General features: G+C 46.7%; 1 long non-coding RNA gene across 3 annotated transcripts; it reads left to right on the top strand.

The window, feature by feature from the left end:
* The first annotated feature begins 9,400 nt into the window (after positions 1–9,400).
* Positions 9,401–10,773, top strand: LOC113745424 (uncharacterized). 3 transcript variants are annotated; one of them, XR_003462137.1, is made up of 5 exons: positions 9,401–9,634; positions 9,768–9,945; positions 10,195–10,325; positions 10,432–10,575; positions 10,665–10,773. It is a non-coding gene; the product is annotated as an uncharacterized LOC113745424 (long non-coding RNA). The 3 variants fall into 3 exon arrangements; XR_003462138.1 differs by having other exon boundaries at positions 9,620–9,634; positions 9,830–9,945; XR_003462139.1 differs by lacking the exon at positions 9,768–9,945 and having other exon boundaries at positions 9,423–9,634.
* The last annotated feature ends 1,463 nt before the right edge of the window (positions 10,774–12,236 follow it).

Below are 12,236 nucleotides of genomic sequence, written 5' to 3'. Positions count from 1 at the left end.
AACGAAAAACCTTTTTGACAACGATGCTATGTGACGATGTTATTTGAAAAAGGAGGGGAGGGAAATATTGCTTCTCCTCCTAACCGGCTATTGTTGCTCAACGCCTAGCCTGATGTCTTTTTGGCCTCTCCGAACACTTGTCGGGATAAGGAAGTCGCATTAAAACAATGTGTCTGTGATCGATGACTGAGTTGCGTGACGTCTTGCTGCTTGTGGCACTGGCTTTGTCTTTTTGTTTCTTTAATAATTCGTCGTGAGTGCTTTGTGCCTTTTGTTTGAAATGGTTGAATAACTTTGTAGTGTTACCAAGAGGAGCAGCCTTGTGAGGGAGTATGGCTCTCCTGTTAGTCAGCGGGTCGTGTGAAATGGAATGTATTGCGAATCCCGTCTCTCAGAAAAATGTGTAATTAATAAGTGGAAAAATAAATCGTTTAAACTCGATTATATGATTTTGACGATCGTTGTATCAACAAAAGCCTAATTCATGATCAAAACTCGATAATTGAACAGCCCTTAGTCTGGAGTGAAACCCCAGCTCGCAAGCTCCTACTCACCCTAACCTTTCAGTGTAAAGGAGAAACCAACAGTTCAAAGGGCTCTGTCTGCAGTCAGTATTTAGTTTTAGTCTGTCGAAGAAACACGGTTTTAGTATGACGTCCTTCATGGAAGAAGGACCCGCTCCTACTTTAGATATAAAAGGAGAATTTTGATAGTAACACAAACAAAAAGCTTCTATTTTTTCAGGGATTAACATGCATGAAAAACATTAGTTATAAAATTATATTCCATGTCTGCCTTATTGTGAAAATAAGGCCCCAAATCTGAACACTGCACCTTTAAAGTTCAGCGTATGAACAGTTCAACACATCAACCCTGAGCCAAGTTATCCGCGCTGTCGGACCAGTCCCGACACATTTTTCCTGCTCATGTGAGTCTCAGTTACCAATCAAAACTACTGTTGACTCTACTGGAGAGCCGCACACTATGACATGCACGTCTTTGTGAATCATTGTTCTTTAACCAGATGAGAATTCAACAACATATCAATCCTAGATATTCTAATCAAACCAATCAGCATGAAGAAAAACATTTGTCCTGTCCAGTTAAACAGTTGATTTCCACGCACACTGTGATAAAACGTGATTCCTGGATCAAACATTTGACACATTTCTCGGTAGGGATTCCACCTGCTGAACTCACCTCAGGTCACTTACAGACACTTTCACCTTCCAGGTGTGGAGGAAACACTGGGAGAGAAGAGCTGCTTCATTTATTCTTCGTCAGTCTGGTGTCTGTGTGCATCTGACTGAGGACGCCGTCACACCCTCAGAAACTGCAAGGCCCAAGTTCTTAAAAAAAAGACCTCAGACGTGACGTCAAACCAGTCGACCCTGTGGCAGAAAGCAGGTGAGTGCAGAACATCACATGATCACATGACTAGTTTCCCAGGTCCTGTAATGAATCTTAAAGATCAGCACTGAAAAGATTGGAGTGACGCAGCAGTTGTGGATCACATTGGTACTCGGACTATATTTATTCCTATTTGTGTTTTAATCCTGTGTACTTTAGACATAACCCTACAGAAAATTACTGCTGAATGTTTTTGACAATTTATGATTCAAAATATTGTGTTTGCCTCTTTATCACACAAACTCTGTCACACTGTAAAAAATGACAACCAAGCAGACAACCAGGGAGATGCACTGTAAAAAATGACCAAAGCAGAGGTGAGAACAGCGTCAACACCTGCACATCCATTCAGATGAAGAACAGTGCCTCAAAGTAGTTAATGACAGCAGTAGCTGCTGTAGTTACATATTAGTAACCCTCTTTCTAGTTTCTTGGGTCCCTTGGGTGCGTTGGGACAGTTGAACGTGTAAGCATTTACACTATTACTGACTGGGACGGTCAGAGTACTCAGCAGGTCAAGCCTTCCACTACTGGGGCGGTCTGAATCTGAATCCTCTGAATTATCCCAGGTTCTCTGGTTCGTCTCTTTCCTGGTTTGAATCTACCTGACAGGCCTCGTCAGTGTATCCTGGCTTAGACGTTGGTTCCACTTCTTCATGTCACTTACCACAGGGGTGGCCCAGGGCTCGCCGTGCTGGGCACCTTCTATTTGTGATCTACACAACCTCCTGGGTCTGATATTCCGCATCACTGAAGGCTTTTCCTATCACCGCTAGCAGATGTACACTCAGTTGTATCTAGTCTTTCCTCCTGAGGACCCCTCGCTCTCTGCCTTGGTCTCGACTGTATCCGTAGATCTCCACCGGGAGTAAGGAACATCACCTCCAAGCGGAACCTCTCACAAAAACTGAATGCTGCTCCTCCCAGGACAAAACCTCTATACACCCGACATCAACTTCAAACACTGACTCCCTATTGGTCTCCGCCCACCAGGGTTGTGAGACAACTTAGGGGTTATGATTGATGACAATCACTCCTCCATTCGTCGCTCAAACGTTGCCAAAATTATTGCTCTTGAATTTGCCCTTCCTACTGACACCAGCACACCAGGTGAAGTAAAATCTTTCAATAAATGACCTGTTGGGCTTTGCTCTTGTTGCAAGCAGTCTTCCCCAGTCAAACCAACTCAGTTGTCTGTCTCCTTATATGCTCTGAACCCGGTATTCCAGCTCTTATGATGGCTGCGCCAACAAGAGATGCTTTTAGGTTCACGATGATGCGTGAAATTGTAAGGCTCGGTACAAAAAAATAATGTTCTTCCTTGGCAGGAGCAGCTGTGTTATTCATAGTTTGTGTGTTAACCTGTTACGGTTGCCGTGCGAGGCAGTTGTAAGGATCGCCATGCTTCCCAAAGACTTTTCCCTGACCGATGGTGCATAGTTTCTTCCCTTGTTTAGTCCACCTCGGACCCATTCCCTCTGTAAGCAAAAACAGTAAAAGAAGTGAGTAGGGTTCATCTTCAGGGAACATGAACATTCATTTCACTGGTTTAGGACACCAAGATGTACAGGACAGGACTCAGAGTTCAGGGTCAACAATGAAAAGAAAACCCGCTCTTACATGGGACAGATTGTCGAGGCGTGTGAACGATTGGCCGTCCTCGTCCTTGAACAATAATTAAGACTTTGACGTGAGAGCACTGACGTGTCCGGAACAGTGACGCACCTCGACCCACTTCTTCACGGTCTTTACTTGAGTTCACTCTGGCTCGTTCAGGAAGTTTTGCAGTCTCGTGTTGCTCAGTCAAACGGCTGTCTTTCATATCAGCCAATTCAATGTTCACCTGGATACTTTTTCCCACTGCGGGGGGACAGCCTTCAAGTCCAGGAGAGTTTTCTCTCTTCGTCCATTCCAAACACACCCAGAAAACAGCCTCTGGACACCAACAGGGAATAACGTTACCGTACCGAGCTGGATGTCGTCTCCTGTGGACGTCCCGCAGACTGTCTAAAACCTGGGCCTTTAGTCTCTGTGACGTCCCGCAGGCCTGTCTAAAACCTGGACGTAGTCTCGTGACGTCCCCAGGATGTCTAAAACCTGGACGTAGTTCTCTGGTAATGTCTTCCCCCCAGTTACGTGACTGTGGAGCCATCATCCCCTCCTGGATGGCCACAGCAGCCGTGGGCCCGGCTGGCTGGGAGCAGGCGCGCCAGGATGGTGAGGATGGGCACAACACAGAAGCCGACAAACAAAGAGGGGGGGAAGGCACACGCCCGAGACGGAGGCGGGGCGCCGATGGGACCGGGGGACCGGCCCGGGCGCCAGGGGGGCAGGAAGGGCGAGACGGGGGTGACACGAGAGGGTAGTGACGATGGCTAGGGATATGTTGAGGAGGGGTAGAGGGTTGGTGATTGCGATTTAATTCGTAGGCTAGCTAGCGAGCGCGCTAGCTATCTCTCTATCTATCTATATATCTATCTAATATTGATCTATAGATCTATGCTGCTAGTACCCGCAGTCGCCGCGGGCGGCAGCAGCGCGCCGCCTCCGCTCTGCTCGCTCGTTGAAGAGAAGAATGAAGAAGAAGAAGCTCCGCTGGACCTCAGCATGATGGGGCGGCGGACGGAGACAGTGTCGCGGACAACGTGGACAAACGGCGAGTTGTATCCTTTAACCAACCCGCGCTCCGGTGTTTTTCTCTCTGAGGCGCGTCTGTCGGTTTTAAATTCCCGCCTTTACGTTAATTCATTAAAGAAACCGTCACGGTAACGGGTTACAGTTAGCAGGAGGCTAACGCACAGGTGTTACGGCTGAACGAGTGACCGTGTGAGCTGGTGCTGTTCGTGAACCTCGTGCGCGGTTGGGACGATAGGGGACGTTTATCTAAAAGAACAGAGGGAAGAGGTCACCAGTTAACAACGGGCCACGATTTTCAACCGACACCTACTTGTTCAGTTCAGTAGTTTGTCTGTTAAATGTGGACTCTGACCCTGGTTAAATGCTGACTCTTTTTTTATGACCCGGTTAAATGTGGGCTCTGACCCGGTTAATGTGAGCTCTGGCCCGGGTAAATTGGGCTCTGACCCGGGTTAAATTGTGAGCTCTGACCCGGGTTAAAGTGGTACTCTGACCCGGGTTACCTGTGGACTCTGACCGGGTTAAATGTGGGCTCTGACCGGGTTACAAATGTGAGCTCTGAACCCGGGTTAAATGTGAGCTCTGACCGGGTTAAATTGTGCGCTCTGACCCGGGTAAATTTGAGCTATGACCCGGGTTCATGGTTACGCTCTGACCCGGGTTAAAATGTGAGCTATGAACCGGGTTAAATCTGGAGCTCTGACCTGGTTTGTTTAAATGTGCGGTCTGAACCGGGTTAAATGTGGGACTCTGACCCGGTTAATGTGACTCTGACCCGGGTTAATGTGGGCCTGACCCGCGGTTAAAATGTGAGCTCTGACCGGTGTTAATGTGGACTCTGGACTCGGGTTTAAAGTGGACTCTGACCGTGTTCAATGTGGGCTTCTGACCCGGGTTAAATGGAGCTCTGACCCGGGTTTAAATGTGCGCTTCTGACCGGGTTAACTGTGCGCCTTGACCCGGGTTACATGTGCGCTTTGACCCGGGTTAAATGTGAGCTTGACCCGCGAGTTTTAAATGTCGAGCTTGACCCGGGGTTAAAATGTTGCGGTCGACCCGGGTATAAATGTGGACTCGACCCGGGTTAAAACGTGGGCTCTGACCCGGGTTTAAATGTTGGGCTCTGACATGGGTTAAAATGTGGACTCTGACCCCGGTTTAAATGTGAGCTCTGACCCGGTTAAATGTGAGCTCTGGACCCCGGGTTTTAAAATGTGGACTCAGTAACTGCAGAGTACTGAAAAACTAAACCAAATATTAAAAAATAATAAGTGCAGTATTTCATTTCAGGACTTCTTACAGATACGAAAACAAAGTACAAGTACTTTAAAGTGTATGAAGTACTCAGTTTACTTGTATGTGTGTATGAAGTCCTGATCCGTACTGATAGATTAAAATATCCTTTATTCCACCCACCACAGGGAAATGAGTATTGTGATTGTAAATGCACCGTGACAATAACTGCAAAGGTATAAATCGAAATAAAAAATGTAACAGACTGCACCATGAGGCAGTGGAGCAGGTGTTGTGTTGGATGAAGGGCACCTGCTCCTCCTTCTCACCTTCCGTGTGTGTCGCAGTCTGCTGCTGAGGGAGTGCTCAGGGACCCACAGTGCATGTAGGGGTGAGAGGTGTTGCTCCATGGTGGATGTCATCTATAACACAGGAGGATAAATCTGCATTCAAACCTGGAAATGTTCGTCCGTCTCGTCCTGTCTCGTCTTCCTTGACCGTCCTGCAGCTATCTGTCCGTCCCTTCCCGTCGTCCGCGAGGCCTGCCATCGCTCTGTGCTCTTCTCGTCTCCGGACCACGAGCCGAGGAAAGGCGGCATCAGCAAAACAGCCTGCGTGTCGGGCAGCACGCTGTCTGTGTGAGCGAACGTCGCCTCAAACCTCCTCAGCTGTCGCGTTACGAACGCCGCAGGTTTGATTCCTCCTCCCTCTCTTCTTTGTGTGTTTCAGGAGGTGGAGCGCGGACGAAGCTCGCATCCTCAGAGTGTCGGTGAACTCGTTCCTGGATCATCTGTCGCTCGTTCTGGAGACCATGGAGATGTTTGGCCCTCTGTTCCCCCAAGTGAAAGCCCGGCTGATTGTCTGGGGGACCGATCCACATCCTCTGTCCGGACTCGGGACTCGACTCGGAGTGAGTTCTGGTTTCACAGGCTGTATCGCAGAGACCAGTATCAGCCTGGACTGGAGCTGAAAAAAAAAACCGCGGTACTAGGGTCGGCAGTACATTCAGTACTGGCTCCCGAAAACGTGGACGATTAGTTTGTCACGAGTCATTTTTCAACATGTGGATGCTCACAGCTGCAGAAACGTTAATATGAATAGAATATGTACAGATAGTTTTTATTTTTCATTAAAGCTGTAAGAGTAAATATGTTCAGACGTAACTCGGATTTGTTCTGATAGCAACACCAAAATCATGGGGCATTCCGGCGCCGTGCACAACGTCACTGGTGAGTACTCAATAGCGACTCCGATCCGCATGCCGGACCCAACCGCATTTCATCCGGACAAGACAAATCTCTCTAATAATTATTACAATTAAAATTATTTTTTATTTTCATTTAGTGTTCATTTGCATTTGGACTGCTTGCCGAGCGCACAAAACAGTCCCACCGGGATTTCGCCAGCCTTTTTTGTAAATATAGTTGCGGCCTAAACTGCCTGAGTTGCATGCCAGTTTTCAAAAAAATTGCGGTGAAAGTTGCTGTGTGCTTTTACATTTGTTGTGATTTTGGTTGGCGGGAGGAAGTGAAAGTTGCGGAAAGTGCGATTCGACAGTCGCCCCCCCAAGGAGGCGCAGCGACGACCTAAGTGTCGGGCGGGGTGCTGTAAAGGCCCGAGCCCACCTTTCCAGGAGCGTCCCAAGCCGTCGCGGCGACTGTTTCGGACCCTGGAAAATTGGAATTGATGAGTGGACCTTTCAGTTTCTAACTGAGCACCCCTGATCTAGACATTGTTGGGTGGGCAGACTTGGTAAGGTTGTGGTGACACTCAGGCACTTCACGTGTCGTTGTCAAGGGGTAGTGTCAGTTGGTTGTGTTAAAAAACCCACCGGAGGGGACCGCAGGTCATGAAGCGCGGGATGACACTTATCTGTGTTTGGAAGGGCTCAAAATGAAAGGCGGTGGGTGTGGACGGAGCATTCGGAAGGAGATGGATGGGCTTAAAAAAGTGCTTCTCTGCAGAGTTACACCCTCGTCATTTAGCGGCGGCCGTTCATCATTGTGCGTTTACAGTCTAGATTAGCCTTGAAAATAATGTGTATGTGTGATATGATGTGGAATGTGTCTGCATGCACATTGATAATATCTCTCTTAAGTGTCAGTTGACTGTGTTGAGACGGGATGACCAGTCAGAGGGCGCCGCAATCATCACAACCTTCGACTGTCGACAGAAAAAGTTGAATGTTCAACTCTTCTCCCTTCCCAGGAAAATATCAGTTTCATTTCTTTCTTCACAATAAAAAGCACAGGTGCTTTAAACTGTACCAGTGGCGTAGAGAGTTAAGATCTACTTAAACTAAAGACAATCAATCAAAAGGAACAAACAGTAGTTGTGCGTGCAGTCATCAGCTGACAGCCGAGGCCACCGGCGAGGATTTAAAAGCATTCATGGGTTTGTCCACAAAAGAAAAGTATTTATTTATTTTCACCATGATGTTTGCTGAAAACCTCTTTCAGGACAACTCATCAACGTTGTTGTAACAGAGTGTGGACTTTTGGAGCTGTCACATGTTCCAGGTTGTTCCTCATTTAAAGTTTGCAACAGGGTAGTCAAAAGTCACAGTAGGTGGTGGTTGGGGGGTCGTGATAGAAACGATGTCAGTGGTGTCAAGGTTATGAGAGAAAGAAGTTTTTGAATCGGTTGACACCACATGGACAGTTAAGTATGAACATGACACAAGCTGTGTCAGCTTAGTTACAACTGAAGAAACAGAAAAATAGTGCGGTCCAAATCACAAACTCGAGTTTAACACTGGAACCTGGCGGGACAGGAGCCCACAACAGCAGTGAACACGCGTCTTTATGTATGGAGCTCCACAGACTCGATGGATGAAGCAGCTTGTCCCAGGCCTGATTCAGCCTTTGGAGGAGCCGAGGCCGAGCCGGGACTTCCCCTTGTCAGCGACTGCTGTAGTTTGTAAAGACAAGTCAAGTTGCTTTTTTGTTGGAGCAGTCAGCAGCGCGAGATGTTTCACCCCTCCGCATGCAACGCAATGAAGAGCGCATGCGGAGGAAAGGACACGAGTGCTGGCTGTGCCAGAGCTGTTAGAGTGCAGTGGGGAGTTGGGTCTTCTACCGACCTGATCACGGGGGACTCCATGACACGCACAAGTTGGACATTGGGTTTTGTCAAAGGGGATTGGATACGACTTTGGGAGAAGTAGGGGGGGGGGGGGGGGGGGGGTGTGTGCGTGCATTGTGTTGACTGCGGATCACCTGCATCCACGACGTTGGAAGTGTGAGTCTGTAACCGAGCGAATGGCGCTCAACGATGTTATTCAAATCTGTTTACTGACTCTGATCAACTGAACTCTCAACGTAGTGGGAAGGGTTAATTAATGATGGACGAATCAGACAAGTGGTTGGAGTCTTTTATATAACTTACCGATCGGATCACTGACTCTCAGATAGTGTTGGAAGTTCACATCTTTACGGTGACGATGCGACGTGTGGTCTGATTTCAGAACGCTGATACGGCTCTCAGACGCTAGTGTTTGGGAAGTTGGAGTCTTTTATTACACCGACTATGAATCACTGACTCTCGACGTTGTGTTGGGAAGTTGGGATTTTTTACGCAACTTCTGATGCACTGGATCTACTCAGACGTGAGTGTTGGAAGTTGGGAGTCTTTTACCAACTTACTGATCAGCTGACTCTCAGACGTAGTGTTGGACGTTGAGTGTTGTAACCGATCTATCCTGGACTCGCAACGGTATTTGAAGTTGGATGTCTTTTTACCGACTCGGATCACGAGACTCTCAAACCTAGTTTTGGGAAGTTGGAGTCTTTTTACTGCACTCTGATCACGCGACTCTAACGCGTTTTTGAGAAGTGGAGTCTTTTTTACTGAATTCTGATCGCTGGACTCTCGCGATGTTTGAGAAGTTGGAGTCTTTTTACTGACTCTGATCGCTGAACTCTAGAACGTAGTGTTGGAGTTGGGAGTCTTTTTACTGACTCCTGATCGCTATCACTCTCAGGACTGTAGTGTTGGGTAATTGGAGTCTTTTTTTACTTGACTCTGATCACTGATCTCAGGACGTAAGTGTTGGGAAAGTTGGAGTCTTTTTACTGACTCTGATCACTGACTCTCAGACGTAGTGTTGGGAAGTTGGAGTCTTTTTACTGACTCTGATCACTCACTCTCAGACTGTAGTTTTGAGAAGTTGGAGTCTTTTTACTGACTGTTCACTGACTCTCGTTCATTTTAACTCTTGCGGTGCTGTAGCCCTCTGTGCGCGATGTAAACGCGACATATGAACGAGCCACTAACTGCGTCTTTCTCTCTGGAGAGCAGCAGGAAGGAGCTTTCAGAGCACGAAGACCAGTTTAAAGTTTGAATCCATAAATATGTAAGTGTGTCACTAAATGATGTCTCAGTGTTTGTGTCCCCTCTGTCCTCTGTCCTCCAGCATCTGGACTAACAATGACAAGAAGTCATGTCACAATAAAGCAGTTTGATGATATGTCTCTGATTGTTCACAGTGTAAACAGAAAAACTGTCCAAACATCATTCAAACTTCGACTTCACCACATGTGTCTAACAGCTTTAGTCACGTTTGACAGCAAATATTTGATGGACAAGTCAAATCTGAAGTCATCTTCAATATTCAACTATCCAGCAGTGTATAAAGTGGTTAAAGGAGCTCTTGAAGTGTTCCATGTAAGTCCATGTTGTTGGTAATACTTTGTACTTTAACTTGAGGAACACTTTGAATGCAGGACTTTGACTTTGACAGAGTATTTTCACAGTGTAGTATTAATAGTTCAGAGTACTTGTTGTACCACTGCTTCTCTGATTTGATGTTATTGATGACCTCAGGCCTGCTGCTCTTCACTGTTCACCTTCTGTGTTGAACAATAAAGTTCAAATTTCTCTGTTTATTTCTGTCCATTTGTGTTTCGTCTCCAGATCAAAGTGTGTGTGAGCTGATGTGGATGTGAGTTGAGCAGCATGAATCAGAGTGAGGACAGAGAGGAGGGAGTCCCTCCCTCTAAAAGCACTCTGTGTGGGGAACATGACAGCCAGACCAAAGCTCAGAGGTGAGATGAGGAACTGTCCACGACTCTTCTCCATGTCACAGCTCAGCACTCAAATCACTCCACCATCATTATTCACACTCAAAGCTCTGTGTGTGTTCTGTTGAAGCCCACAACAGACTCTGAGACCAGACTCTGCTGGACCTGGACCTGGACCTGGACCTGGACCTGAACCCAGCTGTGTGTCCTTCAGGAGTGACGGGTCCATTGGTCGCTTCATTGATTTTAAACAAAAACATTTATCAGACAAAAAGTAAGTTATTATTCTTTAATTGTTGATAATTATTCATATTGTATATTTTATGGAGAAAGGTTTTTACTAAACATGAATTTTTCTGTCAGGATCCATCAGAGACCAGACTCTGCTGGACCTGGACCTGGACCTGAACCTGGACCCAGCTGTGTGTCCTTCAAGAGTGACGGGTCCATTGGTCGCTTCATTGATTTTAAAGATGTCGGACCGTCTGCTGCACAGAGGTCAGCTGTTAATAACATTAAAATCTGACTGATTCATGTTTGAACTGTTATTTATCCAGACAAGTTTTTTAAACCTGAATGTTTATTTTCAGCTTCGTTCTTCAAACATTTAGATTCTCACATCTGAAAACTGACCAGTAGAACCAATAGACCCAGTAGAACCAGTAGAACCAGTAGAACCAGTAGAAGCCGTCTTCATCTCTTGGCTTCAGTTCCACATTTTCTCCACAAACACGTTCTGACTGTTGTCTGACTAGCTGCCTGACTAGCTGCTAACGAAGGCTAACCCTGATTCCACTGAGTTCCTCCATCAAATCAACATTTTCTAGTTTTCAGTCACGTGACAACAGAAAAGAAACATGTCAGTGATATCAGCTGGACTGAGATCAGCTGCTCTACCTTCCTGTGCATGTTGTATGGGCTTCACAAGAGGGAGATCCCTCAGAGCAACCAGCAGCCCATTCAACACCCTGACATTACAAAACATCACCAATCATGGAGCACCATTCCTAGCTCCATTGGCTTGGCAACACTCCTCCCCATGTCCACAACTCAATTGACTTGTAAACAAGGTTCGAGGACTGAAACTTGGACACAGATGAAACCAGGGTCCTAGATGACCTCACTGTTTACATGTATCCCAACCAGAGAGGCAGCTGAACGCTGATGATGAAGCAGCGGACTACTCAGGACAACACTCTTACACAGCAGAACAAACCTCAGGCCCTGACCAGATTTGTGGATCCTGGACTTCTGTCTAGTCCCCGTATCACCCATCGTTGGCAACTGTCTACATGGAAAAAGAACGCTCCAGAAAACCATCCTGCAGTCCAGACCTGTCCCCCTTTGAAAAGTGTGGAAGCATTATGAAGCTCAAAAAAAACGACAACAGAGACCACCGATGTTTGAAAGTGAAGTCGTTGATCAACAAGAATGAGAAAGGAATTTCCACTTTAAAACTCAACAATTATTGTCGTCAGTTCACAAAAACAATTCAAGAAAAGGTGACCAGCACAATGTCACATTGATTGGACCCGTCACCTGGCCTGTTTGTTTGTTTGTCAGTTTTCAGTCCTCACCTTTGATCAATAGACTGACGTCCATCTTTGCCGGATTATAGGTTTACCCATAGGACGGCACTTCTTCATGGACCACGTGGCTGGGTTCTGGTTCTTCCAGCTCTCCTGGATTAGCACCACCAAGACAACAGGATTCTAATCGAGTGCAGCAGCACAGTGAAACAATGTGTTCTGGATACATTTGACAAACCAATGTTCTGCTTGTTTTCTCCTGTCATCCAGCCGAACTGTCTCACGACTGTGAAACAAAAAACTTCTCTTCAAGACAAACTCCAGAGTCATCAATGTAAAAGAACCAGTTCTGTCATGTCGGGAAAACAACCGGCGCGTATGCTTGACACTACCAGACAAGATGAGT

The sequence above is a fragment of the Larimichthys crocea genome, unplaced genomic scaffold (assembly GCF_000972845.2).
Source record: "Larimichthys crocea isolate SSNF unplaced genomic scaffold, L_crocea_2.0 scaffold742, whole genome shotgun sequence".
NCBI classification, from domain to species: domain Eukaryota; kingdom Metazoa; phylum Chordata; class Actinopteri; family Sciaenidae; genus Larimichthys; species Larimichthys crocea.
This window is presented reverse-complemented; position numbering and strand designations above follow the sequence as displayed.